Source organism: Dermacentor andersoni, chromosome 9 (genome assembly GCF_023375885.2).
Source record: "Dermacentor andersoni chromosome 9, qqDerAnde1_hic_scaffold, whole genome shotgun sequence".
Classification (NCBI taxonomy): Eukaryota; Metazoa; Arthropoda; class Arachnida; order Ixodida; family Ixodidae; genus Dermacentor; species Dermacentor andersoni.
The window spans coordinates 93,833,192-93,846,801 of record NC_092822.1 but is presented as its reverse complement, the minus strand read 5'-3'; the positions used below and the strand labels follow the sequence as shown (position 1 = coordinate 93,846,801).

General features: G+C 40.9%; 1 long non-coding RNA gene across 1 annotated transcript; it reads right to left on the bottom strand.

Moving 5' to 3' along the window:
• Nucleotides 1-248: 248 nt before the first annotated feature.
• LOC126528382 (uncharacterized) lies at nt 249-13,166 on the bottom strand. Its single transcript, XR_007599010.3, has 4 exons — nt 12,688-13,166; nt 11,130-11,165; nt 8,275-8,479; nt 249-5,560 (listed from the first exon to the last, which is right to left on the bottom strand). It is a non-coding gene; the product is annotated as an uncharacterized lncRNA (long non-coding RNA).
• Nucleotides 13,167-13,610: the final 444 nt, after the last annotated feature.

The window sequence follows — 13,610 nt, the reverse complement described above, 5'->3', positions numbered from 1 at the left end:
CTATGTTGCATATAATTACCTTTGATGTCACGTTGGTATGTTTGCTGTGAGAGGATAGGGATAAAATTTAAATACAGCCGTTTTGTATCGCAGGCCTCTGTCACCCTGGGCTCAAAACATGCTCCTAGATTGCCTGTAATAAAACATATTGCAAAACTGCTAGCAGTACTGTTATGCCACTTTTTTCAGTTGTCAGTGAATGGTCCTCCACAATACCAAGAGTGCTGAACTGATGCAGACAAAAACCATTTTTCTAGGTGAACTGTTTATTTGTAACCAAACATCTGTGTAAATGTACAACCATTTGTAGTTTGAGAACATCAGAAACTTCTTAAAAACTATTGCACAGTACCAACTTCCTGCAGCTTGACACCATAACAAAATTGAATACTGAAGGTGTAGTATGTGTGGCCCTCAAGTAAAACACATTTCCCAAAAGAAATAAATTTAAAAAAGTAAATACCTAAATAAATAAATGTAGAAGCAGACTGACATGACTGTCAATAAGAACACTCAAAAAAGGTACTTGCTTTCTCTATTAGGGAGCCAGTGGTACTATTACCATGGCACGATTTGCTTGAGCCCACAGCACTCAAATGAGACCTGATATGCAGGGTGGTTATCTTTAAGTTTCATGGAATTTATTAAACACGGACTGTTGCAGCTAACATAATTCTAGATACAGAGTGCCAAACATTACTTGCATGAGAAATCAAGACACCATAGTCAGCTGATTAAGAAAAACTCAGTTCCTAATAAAGTTTTTACGAATTGTAGACGGTAATTTTACAAGGTGTATGCACTAAGAACGAACTTCCAGAATGACACCAGTAACGAGACACATGCCATCAAACTGGCTGTAGAAATGCACTGCTGTGGCACTTTTTTGTTAACAAAACGCATTGTTATGCATTGAAGCACAAAAGTAACCGGAATGCCCATGTATTTCTCTCACATTTATGAAAAAATCTCGCAACTGGTGTCATCCTGGAAATTAATTTCAAGTGAATATGTCTTTCAACCTCACTGGCTACAATTTGCAAACTGAAATATGTGCCGTGATGTTTAAGTGAATTAATAAATTTATGAGAATCAGTTTAATGTTTCCATTTCTTGTGCTAGTAATGTCCACCTCTGAATAATCCCGCTCAAGAACAAAAATTATGCTACCTGGCACAGACAACTTTAAAAAAATCTGTAAAACTGAAAAAGGACCACTGTACAATCCTTATTTGTTGGTTGAATGGTGTGTGCCAATTTCAGTAAACCTTACATACTTCTGAAATATGGCAATCACAATAAGTGATGCTTATGGTAGCAGTTTATTATGCTGCATTGCTGTTGCATGATACAGTTGCGTTTTCTGCCATGATAACGTTCCTGTGCAGGTCATTCCATATCAAGCGACTTATTCATATTTACTTCAGATTTTTATATGAAAAAAAAACTATTAGTGATGTGCTGGAATAAAACAAAGTTACTCCTTTTGTGAGTTCAATTTTATTCACTGTCACAAAAAAATAACGAAAGAATTCAGAAAAAGATATGGTTTCATGCAAACATGAAAGGCACATCATTGCCATTACCGGAGATTTTTTGTTGCATTTTAAATTTAAGCCGACTTATACCTATTAATTTTTACTCATGTATTTTAGATAGCAATAAACCATGTTTACAAAGCTATGTAAAATGCAGTTTTTACAGAACTCTGACAATGGCACAGATGCACTTGCAGGTGTGCGATTCCATGCCGAATCGACTAGTGTTTTTTTGACACCACACATATAGCTGAAACATTGCCATGTGTTTACTAGAGTTCAAAACTCGTTACCCACTTTTATTAATTTTTGCCAGATATTTTGTAGCATTTTGGTGACAGTTTAGTTTTCCTACTCAGCTGAGCTAGAGGACATCAATCAACATTCTTTTTCAAATGCACATTGTATTGATCGAGGCCTTCAAATGGTGTGCATGGAAATACGGTGAAGTGATGCAACTGCCAAAATAGCCAATTTTTCAAATATTTGAATACTTCGATTGCTTTTGGCACCGGCAAAAATGAGTCAAATTGCAATCCGTTAGATTTTTTTCGTAACGAAAAATTCACAGGACAGAACTTAAATACAGAATGGTAGCCCAAGTGACATAGTATAGCAAAAAAATATGTGCAGCTTTGAAGGTTCAGCTGATCGCCTGTAAAAAAAAAAAAAAAACAAATTCTAATCTTTTGCAAGAAGCTTCATGTTGAAGGAAAAAACAGCTTTCGTAGTTGGCCAAAAAATATGTGATACATTATTGGATAGCTCTACATGTCTGCTATGCATGTGTGAAGTTAAAGAAGGCATTATTTTTAAATGCGAGAAATTCTTTTTTGAAATTTTGTCAGCACCGACTTTTCTCGGATGTGCGCACAGCTTGCCGGCTGGGAATGCGCACGACAAAGCTGGCTTTGTCTCCACACAGATGACAGAGAAGCGGTGTTAGGGTCTGCATTTTATTGCCAAGGGCCACGTGCTCTAACGCAACGAGGCTTGTGTTTGGTGTGGGCCAGGTAAACCATACAGCCATTGCACATAAACTATCAATACGAGGTCTGTTAGAAAAGTATCTGACCTTTGGCTGAAGAAAAAAAAAACTGGCATAACTGGAGCGTTGGAAACCTAATCACCCTCAAAGTAGTCTCCTTGGGACTCCAGTCACTTCTCCCAGCAGTGCTGCCATTGTTAGAAGCATTCCGAGAAGGCCTCTTTCCGAACGGAGTTTAGCTCAGCTGTCCTTGCAGCCATAATGTCTTCTCTTGTCTGAAATCGCGCTTCTTTCAATGGCCTCTTGATTTTGGGAAACAGCCAGAAGTCGCAGGCGGCCACACCAGGAGAGTAAGGAGCCTGTCGAACTAAAGGAGTCTGGTTATTCGCCAAAAGTCTGAATCAAGTGCGAGAAAAGCATTGTCGTCATGGATGCGCCAATTTCCTGTTGACAACTTCGGTATCTTGCGCCACACAGCATCACATAGGCCATGCAGGACATCCCTGTAGTAGTCTTTAGTGATTGTTTGACCCTGTGGTGCGTACCCGTAGTGTACCACACTGCGGGAGTCAAAAAAAGCAGTCAGCAACACTTTAACGTTGATGCGCACTTAGCGGTCTTTGGTTGGTGACGTGGAATGCTTCCACTGTAACGACTGGGATTTGGTTTCCGGGTCGTAAACATACCCCCAAGACTTGTCACCAGTGATTATGGTGTTCATGAAGTTGGGGTCACTGTTTGTGGAATCCAGCATGTCTGTGAGACTTCAACACGAAGTTGCTTTAGCTCCACCATGAGCAGTTTGGGAACGAATTTCGGTGCAACTCTCTTCATGGCCAAATCTTCAGTGATAATGGAATGTGGATAAAATGTGCTGATGCCCACCTCTTCCACAATTTCTTGGATAGTCACACGACAGTCCCGCATCACCACGGGGTTCACTTCGGCAATGACCTGGTCATTTCGGCATGTTGATGGCCGACTGGAGCGTGGCTCGCTCTCCACCGATGCATGGCCAGCTTTAAACTGGTTGTACCACTCCTTAATCTGTGTGCTGCTCATAGCATAGTCACCAAAAGCAGTCTGAATCTTCGGAATGGTTTCCACTTGGCTGTCGCCCAGTTTCTGGCAAAATTTGATGCAGTAGCACTGCTCCAGTCACTCCGCCATTTTCCTTGCAATAAAAAACCGACGAGAGCACTGTGTACTACCTCATTCAAATGCTGCGTCCCAGCAAGTCACGCTATTGGCAGGCAGGAAAAAACTCGTGCATGCGCACAAAGGTTCAAGGGCAGCTGATGAAAACGCACTTGTTACATATTCATCAGGTGTTCGCAAAAAAAGGTCAAATACTTTTCTAACAGACCTCGTACGTATTAAATACGTGAGGGAATCCTGCAGTGCTAAAAGATATGGTTCGTGCAGTTTACAAAAAGAAACATCAGCTATTATGTAGACAGTAAATCCAGAAAGAGCGCTGATATTGTTTATACAAAGCATTTTAAAGGGCATGTCGCAGTGCAATGCAACATAGAGGGAGCAGGACACTTTGTGCCCTGCTCCCTGAAGCCCAATGACGATGCAAGTAGAAAACACCTTCATAATTAGGACTGAAAACCTACATGAGTACGAACAAATTCTTGTGGTGTTGTTTGCTACCACTGTTTTAGAGCCGGAACATGCTCATCTACAAAAGTCATATGTGCCATGTTTAGTCTGATGTGGTCAGACACCATTGGCAACCACTTCTTGCGTTCATGTTAAAAAAATACGAATTGAGACTGCAGCTGCAGCGCTAGACGTCACCTGCCTTCGAAATGATAAAAAAGGCAGTCAGTTTGTTGAATAGTTCTTGTGGCTAATTATATTAACAATATTTCCTTACTAGATGACATGGCTTCATATATTTATGCTATATTTATGCTGTATGTGTGATCCACAAATCAACATTATAAAAAATAATTTATCGCACTTAAACAATAATACCTTTTTGTTACTTGTCACATGTATAGCAGACATGTAGGGCTGTGTAACGATGGGCGACATATACTTTTGTGCCAACCACCAAAGCTAATTTTTTTACCTTCAACACGAAGCTTCTTGCAAAAAATTTGAACTTTACAGTTTTTTTAGCTGATGAACTGAACCTCCAAGGCTTGAAATATTTTGCAGCTATCCCAAGTCAACCAGTCTGATTTTATATTTATTTTGTGCCTTCTGTATTTCCCTACGTTAGAAGAAAATTCAAGCTTTGCAAATTTTGGCACTCACACCACTTCAGTCTCTTGACATGAACACCATCTGAATATTTGATCATACAATTTCCCTTTCAGAAGAAACGTGTATCAGTGCCTTCTAGCTTAGCTGGGCAAGAACAATAAATTTTTGCCAAAGTTCAAAAAAATTTTTGCGAAGGAAAATAAATGGGGAGCAAGAGTTTGGAGCTTAAACTATATCTGTGATGGTCAAAAAAACGGTTGGTTGCCCTGGAATGACTCAAGTGTATGTACGAAAGCAAATTTTCTCATTGTACCTACTCAAAATCAAGCAAACTTGAAATGGTTTGCCATAATGGAACAGTTCTTGACAAAATTGGGTGGTTTGGCATGAAATGGCTTAAGATACTTAAAAAATATATTAATAAGGAAACACTTTCCTTACTAGAACCATATCAAAAACTAACATAAAAATGTAGTGAACTATAACAAAGCACAGCACTTGTATTCTGGATTGAGCAATCCAATGTGGACTTCTCAGGAGACTAGCATAATTAACATAAATAAAATTAACATAAAAATGTGAAGGCATAGAAAGGCACAACATTTGTAAGCTCATTTGAGAAATCCTAATTGGGCCCTTCAGGAGACTAACACAGAACATAAAAATGTCGAGAGTTACAAAAGCACAACACTTGTGTTTTGGTTTGAGCTGTCCAACTTGGGCTCTTGAGAGGTTATTGGTCCCATGCGAAAAGCGAGGCCACAGTTCTTTACATAGGGCATGTTGGTACCAGGCAATTTGCAACACGTGAAGCCTGCAAAAACAAGAAGCCAGAACAAGTTTTAAAAAGCAACTTCCACATGCAAAAGAATGGCATGCAATCTGCCCTCGTTATAACGAAATTGATTTATGTATTTGTGTTGCTTTAGTCCAACTTTCCACGGGTACAGCTTTACAGCATGACCATTTAAATTTATTCAGTGCGGCACAGGACTCCACTAAGTGTCAAATGCAGGAAAGGGCAAAGAGGAACAAAACACTGTAGCAAAATAACTTTATGAATATCCTCAATGTCAAAGATGTGAGCTTTGCTTGCTGAGAAACGAAATGGTGAAACAAATTCACGTCGTTCATAAATAAACCTGAACTGACAACTAAAATTATTTCTTGTAACTTTCATAATTAAAATTTGCTGCACTTCACTGTGCTTTTCCATGCTCCAAATACAATACTGTCATGTCACTACAACTGAGTGTAGCTTCATTTGATGTTAGGTTTCCTGAGTTCACATGCAATCGGAATGTACTTCTCACCTTACAATGACTTAAGACTTTCTACATTAAAGAAGACACTGCTTACAGTGAAGTATGTTTTCTGCCTCGACGACTGAATTACTGTTCTAATGAGGATTCCGTGTAGTGCACCAAGCTGCTTAGCATGACACATGCAGAATGTGACAGAGACGAAGAAATGCCGTCTTTTAAGAGCCATATGCGATAGGACTGACTTCTTTAACCCTTTTAGGGTTCACTGCCGTACATCTGTGGCTGTGATGGAACGTTCTGAAAAAAATTTGCCTTTTCAGAACAAAGTGTTGCCTAGCATCCCACTGGAGGTGCTGCAACCTTGTGAGACTTCTAGTAAATATTCTTATAGTGCTGTCGCTCCTTGGGTTTCTCCAAAACTGATTTTTCACCTAGCTCCTTGGTGTCTGTCATTGCAGTAATTTGGGAGTGTTGCCACAAGTTTTTTGTAAGTTTCATTACACAAAAAAATTATGCTGCTTTATCCTGCATAAAAAAATAAAACATGTAAAACTGCAAATACTGAAATGGTATTGCCACTTTATTGTTATTTAAAAATATTATTTACCAGTTTATTTTTTCGGAATGTCACTCTGAAGAACTTAAATCTGCAATAAAAATATTAAGGGTGCGCGAAAAGTGATTTTTGAGGCTGAACCGAATAATGCTAGAAGCAAATCAAATAATGGATAGTTTCTGAATAATGAACAGCTGATATCACAATTATTGTAAGATGAGGCTCACATCCTAGTATTATTAAAGTTAGCAAGTTTCTGTCATTGTTATGTTATGAAAAGCTGTTTATTAAAAGCACAAATGGAGCAGCAGAAAGTTTCTTCACATGCACAGGACTCTTCAGTAAGCATAAATGATTGCTGTACAGCCTCTCAAGTACAGCTACTGAAGTAACGTAGCCTGGTCTGCTATTATAAGTTGTTACGTTTTATGTCTACACTATGTTATTGGAGGTGAAAATTTACCGTACTTTGGCTCAAATTTCATGTTTCATTGGTGTTTCGAAATATTAGAATACTCGCATTTACAAATAGTGACCATTCAAAGACTAAATTGAATAGGACACTATTCAATTCGAAAGTTTTGAGCATTTGCACACCACAAAAAATATATAACTCCTAAATTAGAGAGGCATATTTCTCCCCAAAATGTGATCCTCAACGGGCTAAACAAGAGCGACAGAAAAGCCCATTTATCTTTTTGATTAATTTAAGCCCATAATCTACTTGGCAATGGTTCATAATAACCCTGTTAACAGGTAGGTGAAGTAAGGAAGCAGGAATCAATTCTAACAATTTCAGAATGGGAGTAGTAGACATGTCCGATGGTCTGTAAGAAGCTTTATACATTAGGCCCCAAGAGCCTATTCTCAATTTATTGAAGTATATGGGGAAAAGCCACATAAATATTTTTTTCATATCTTAGAATACACATAAATATTTTTTTCATATCTTAGAATACAAAGTGATAAAGTGTGCGTTAATAAATACGAGTCATAGGTTAAGTGCTTAGAATGAGTAAGCGCCCACTAAACATAGTACTGTTGACAGCAATGCTTGCAACTCTGTCCCTGATGTTTCTTTGATTGAAACAACCAAAAGAAAATTGCCACACCACTCAGGTTCCCTCTGCTAAAAGGCTGCTGTCTGGCATCACATGGACCTCCTTCAATATAGGAGCAACCTTAATTCGATGTGGTCTGTTAAAATTGGTGAAACTACTGTTTCACATCTCAGAACCTGGAGAGCTGTTTTGACTTCTGTAATTTGGTGAACATGCTCCTGCTCGAGCTGAGCAGTAACCACACTTGAGCATACCTTCTCCGCAATTCGCGTATTAGAATAACATTTTCAGGCTAACTAAACATGTCCTCCATGCCAATAGATTTGGAGCGTGCTTCACAGACAACTATTCCTTGCAATGACAGCCAAGTAACACTGCTAATGCGCAAATGCAGCTCATTTTATGTGGTGGAGCCACTAAAAACTTTCAGCAGTGAAGGCAGCTTTTAAATTTCAGAAGCATTTGAGTATGGCGGCATTACGCACTTAAGATCGTACGAACAGTCATTCCAAATAGTAGGCTATTGTCGCATACAACTGCACACACGGGCTACTTGAAAGTCGTTTGTTATGCCAATGGCAAGTTCATAATTTTAGAAAAAAATGGGAATGTAAAAATGCAACCAGAAAGGATATATGGTACTTGCCTATAACAGCACTGACCCTGGTGGGGTCAAGAGCCTTTTTTGCCCCTTGGTGTTATTTCCAAAGCCCAAATGGCCCATGAGCTCCTCCTCTGTGAACACATGGTGAAGCAAGGCCCTTGCAAACTTTCCTGGTCCACCATGGCAGGCCATGGTAAACTGTGCCAGGATAACCTTCTCAATGTGCACTCCTTCAACCTATGTGAACCTGCATGTTTAAGTAAATGTTAGCAAAACAGTTTTAAGCCTTTCAAGCACATTCACACAACAGCCCTACTGCAAATAAATTACAAAAGTACCTGTTGCAAATCTAGATTGCTAAACTTGACTTCTTACAAGCTTCTTATGCTGTCTGGACGCCACATGTTTCAGAAAAACAATCCAGCACAAACAAGAATAATAAACCAAAGTATCCAAACATCTAGTACTTGAAAAAGGGGAGTACCAGCGAAACACAAATGACACGCACACAAGGAAACGGCATTAGACACGGACGGACGTTGGGACGGACCAGCGTCCGTCCCTGTCTAACGCCTTTTACGTGTGTGCGCGTCCTTTGTTTTGCTGGTACCCCCCTTTTTCAAGTTCATCACGCACCAACTGGCCCAAGAGCTTGCGCTAATGCACATCTAGTACTATTTATTGTGATTACCATTCTTAGGATACTTCATATTTTCAGGTGTTTGTCTCTATTTTCCCATCCATTTGTGTCAATAGGTAGTCCATGGTCTAATGGGGAGATTGGGCTGCTATGTTAAAGGAAGAGTTCAAAATCAACCGTTGGAACAACTTGGGTGACTGGGTATGCGACCCTGGGCATATGCCACTTTTCAATGAATCTCCTTCCCACTATCTTGGGCAACTGCTGCTGCTTGTGTTGGCAAGCAGCATTAAGAGCTCAAAGAGGGACATGATTGTCGATCATTACTAAGATTACCACTACACGTCACGTTAGCTTGCTGTGCTGCAGAAGTAATATGTGAGATTCCACTCCACTGTATGAAATGTACATAAGCTGCAAGGACAGTATGTGCCAACCACCACCTCAATTAAATTAATCGACTCGCAAAGCACAGGCTGCACAAGATCACGGAGTGAACTCAGAAGTTTGTGGACAGTCAGTTGATGTTCATGTCAGGGACCTCTAGGGAAACTCAGTCATTTCCTCGATGTGCATCATCGTGCCGTCATACATTGTATTACAATTCTGTCTGTCTCGTTGTACCACCATTCTAATAGTCATCACGTATCACCACAATTCAAAATATAAATAGACACTTATATCTACTGTTTATTTAATCTTTATGGAGAATACTTTGAGCATGAGTTTTTGCAAAGATCATGAATTCTACAGCTTAAAGGAGCACTAAAGCAAAATTAAATTAATTAAATTCGGGCGTTTTAAGTGCCAAAACGACAATCTGATGTTTAGGCACGCCTTAGTGGGGAACTCTGGACTAATTTTTACCAAATCAGGCTGCAAGGTACCTGGGCAGTTTTATATTTCACCTCCATCAAAATGCGGCTGTTTGATCCTGTGACCTCGTGCTTAGCGGAGCTGTGCCAACACCCCTAAGCAACTACGACATGAAAGCACTAAAGAGAAAAATTATTTTAGATGTATCTGTACATGACCTTCCTACTATTCAAGAGATTCACTCATACCGTGACAAGAGGCTGAGTAAACTGTAAAAGCAGCAAGAGGAAAGATTGGTGGCAGTGCTGCCTTGAAGTTACCACACCCGCTTGCTGTGACGTCATGGATTTTGATGATGTCTGTTGAGGTGTAGCAATTTTTTTTTACAAATAAAGATGTTCTTCATCGTATTCCAAAAACCCAAAATAAAAAGCGTCAGGAACTTTTACAGAACCAACACAGCCCAAGTTTGAAAAAATACTTGGAATCCATGATGTGACAATGAGGTGTCAGCACAAAGATTTTGGGGCGATACTCAGAAAATTGAACTTTGAGCTTTATTTTCTCTAATAATCAAACAACTACCAAGAAAGTTACAGAAGTAGTTATTTAACACGACGCTTTATTTTAAATTCATTTAAGGTGTCATTAGTGTCCCCTTAATACAAAACAAGGAATGCACTTGGCTGCGTAATAGGTTAACATGCATCACTGGTTCTCATTAAGGTAGGATTATCAGTATAGCAAAGGGCATGCACTGGCTGCTCCAGAGGGGAGCCCTTCCACTTCCCCTCAACCTCCCAATTTCCAATTTCTTTATGAGCAGTGATGCAATTTCTGTATCTTAACGAGACATAATGCCAAGGAGATTAAAAATGCCATGCTGGCTACAGCATGTGGTGACCGGCACTTCACACCGTCCAGCTCGGCATCAATATTTTTGGAATTTGGCCCTTGAAATGCAGAAAGCCCCGATCGCTGCTCGTTCTTCAGCCAACTTTCTCAAAGGGTGCTGCTGTTCTGGTTTGATACCTCTAGCTGTGCACTGCTGTATGACATAGTTCATAATACCTTCGTTCTGGTAAAACTAGAAAGATGTGCACTCATGCAGACCACTAATGTCCACACTAAGTTTCTGAACGCCCCTCTCATATCAGGCATATACACTGAAAAAGGCACATTCCGCGTTTAATATGTTCACAAGTGACAATGAAATTCACTCCCAGTCCCAGTGCAGTTGCAAAGTCTTTAAGCTGAGTGCTTAAAGGCACCATGTCTCCTAATGAAGGCACTCTGCACCAATTGATCACTGGAGCAAATGCGTTGCAGTTGCATCAGCAATGTTGTTGTTTTTTCTGCTTCCTGCAATACATTTTCACGGTATCACTGTATTTGATCATCGCGACGCTACAGAATGGATGGCCAAAGAATTCACTTTTACCGTTCCAGCTGGGGCCTCTCCCAGCTCATTTTGAATCTGAAAAAAGATGTCACTATTAAAACGTGAAGCCACGATGCAGCAAAAGCGACAATCAAAAGAGCTACATGGACCATTAGGCTGACATAAATGGACGGATACACATGACTAGTCATTGAATACACTTAAGTGTGGCCGCTCTTGCCAATGGCAGTGTGAGCTTGTCAAAAAATTTATTTCACATTCCTCTAGTTACTTTAAACATTATTTCCATGCATCTACTTAACTGTTATGGCCACATATTAAACGCAGCTCCTTCATATAAAACCAGTGTTACATTCCTTTACTCCCCGTCTACCTGATGCTACTGAAGTTTTGCTTACTCTCAAAGAAAGAATTTCACAGAACTGCTCTTTCGACAAAGCATTATTCCAAGCTTGTGGCAAAGCGCCGTGATTTAGTTCACAACGATGCGCTCCCCTTTCAATCTGTTCACTCTATAGTGCTCTGATTCAAAGCAAAAATTGCTTTTCGACATAACTAGCTACTTCTATGGTCACAAGAAACAATGCTAATTATTGATGTTTATGTTGCCGATAACGTATACATGCCGCCTCGAAGCACAGTGGGACGACAACGCAGATATGCCAGGCATCTCGTTCCTTTACTGATTTTAAAACTATTGTTAAATCAGTTACTGAAGTGCGAAAAGCTGCAACTTCACGAAATTACATTATTTTGAATGTTGTAGGACCTGGAGTGCCGTGAAATCTGCCTTTCCGTGAATGCAAAGAGCGCCTACGCGAAGCCGTTTGGGCGAAGCACTCGATGGCGACGAACGGAGAAGATGAAAAAATAAAGTTGAATGCGCGCGACCTGGGGGAAAACAAAACGCACGCGGTTGGCAAGGCGTATAACTCGATGATTTCGCAGCACTCTGTGGCATCACCCCTATTGTATCTCACGTATCGCATGTACACCCTTGAAATTCTTTATTATTATTGCGCGACAGCCTCCTCTGTGTTTTCCGATCGCGCGAACATCGGCCGCACGGCGTGTCAGATAGTGGCCTTGAAGCACCGCGGAGTCACTCGATCCTGAAGGGAACAGCGCAACAGAATACACTTTCGCCAATCCCACCGCACCCCCCCCCCCCCCCTTTTGCTGAAAGCTCGCTCACACGCCTTGTACTAGCGTGGCGCAAACGAAATATCTTCGATTACAGTACAGATCGGATGGTTTCACGTCGCATTGTTTTGCGCTCATTAATAAGGCTAACTCAATCGGTGCTCGAACGCCGCATCAGAAATCATGGCGTACAACATGCCCTGTTTTAGGTGGCACCACATAGCTGCCTTACGTCACCACAAGCGGAGTGTAAAGTTAAACCAGGACAAAACTCCACGTTATCTACCACAAATCTAGTGCTGTACAACCCATTCTCGCAACGGAAGGATAGTACTAGGAATGAAAACTAGAAAAGAGGCGCGCGGAAGACACGCACAAGCGCTGAAATCATTTCCCCGCTTCCGTTCACCGCGTCGCAATGGACGAACAAGGGGAATTCGAAACACTCACTCACCCTTGATGTCGCTGAGTCGGAGGCGATCATGGCGATCTTCGAGGCAACAAGTCCATAAAAAGCGAGCAACACGCAGGAATATTCCAAAGATGTCACAGCGAAGCACACAAAGAACACAGAAAATGCAGGAAACTCTCAAGCTAACGGCTTGCACGAACTCGCCGGAATGCGCCAAACATCAACAGCAGCAAACGCGCAATCATACATGTACACTCATACAAATACACGCTTATATTATCATAAATTGTACCATTGGATAACAAATTATGTAATTTCATGTTATTACTGAACAATTGTTGCGATTTGCAAGTGTATAAAAGTTTTTTGCTTCGCTTCTTTGATGAACTACTTTCTTTAGCGCAGTAAAGCAGTGCACCGGCCGGAGCTAATGGCATGCGCGGGAAAAGGCGCCAAATTCAAACGTCACAAACGCCGCGCTAATTTGTGCGCGCACAGTTTTCGTCGTTTGGATTTAAAAAAAAGAAGTAATGCGTGCCGCAACCATGCGAACTGAACTATTGACCAGAAAAGTACAGAAACGTCGCTGTTTGTGCTTCTTATTTCGACGTCATGGCAAACTGCGGGCGGTCTGTCGTCCCATTCTTTAAACATTTGTGCGTGTGCTCCTGCGCTGTGCGATTTGTCACCGAGAACGTATAGCAGCGCAGATTGTGCTTGGTGGCCGAGCAGATTCCGAACACATTCGCCAGCACCCCGTCTAGGTCACAGAAAAGAATTTGGCCTCCATGTGAAATATGAGCACCATGTCGTACATATCGGCCAAGCTTTTCGTTTCGTTCTGTATAGCGCGCTAACGGGTAAGCGAAACGCACTCTGTAAAAACGATGTTCACTCCTTTCTCCGCCGCACCCACCGTGGTGGCATAGTGGCTGAGCTGTTGCTCTACTAACCCGAGTGCTTGG